The following is a 205-nucleotide window of genomic DNA, read 5'->3' on the forward strand; positions in this document are numbered from 1 at the left end:
CGCCCTCAAAAGGGCCCAATGGTAATTCCGTAAATTACAGAATCCCTCCTCCTCTATCCAAATCCTCCGCGGTGCTCGCAAAGAAATCGAGCGCGGGGAAGTGATGGCAATTGTTTCTTCCCCTTGCCACCTTAAACCGTTCACCTCTCCGTTCTCCGCCTCTATCCGCCGCCGATCTCTGCCGATCCCTGGCGGTTTCCGATGC

The sequence above is a fragment of the Asparagus officinalis genome, chromosome 8, assembly GCF_001876935.1.
Source record: "Asparagus officinalis chromosome 8, Aspof.V1, whole genome shotgun sequence".
Lineage (NCBI taxonomy): Eukaryota > Viridiplantae > Streptophyta > Magnoliopsida > Asparagales > Asparagaceae > Asparagus > Asparagus officinalis.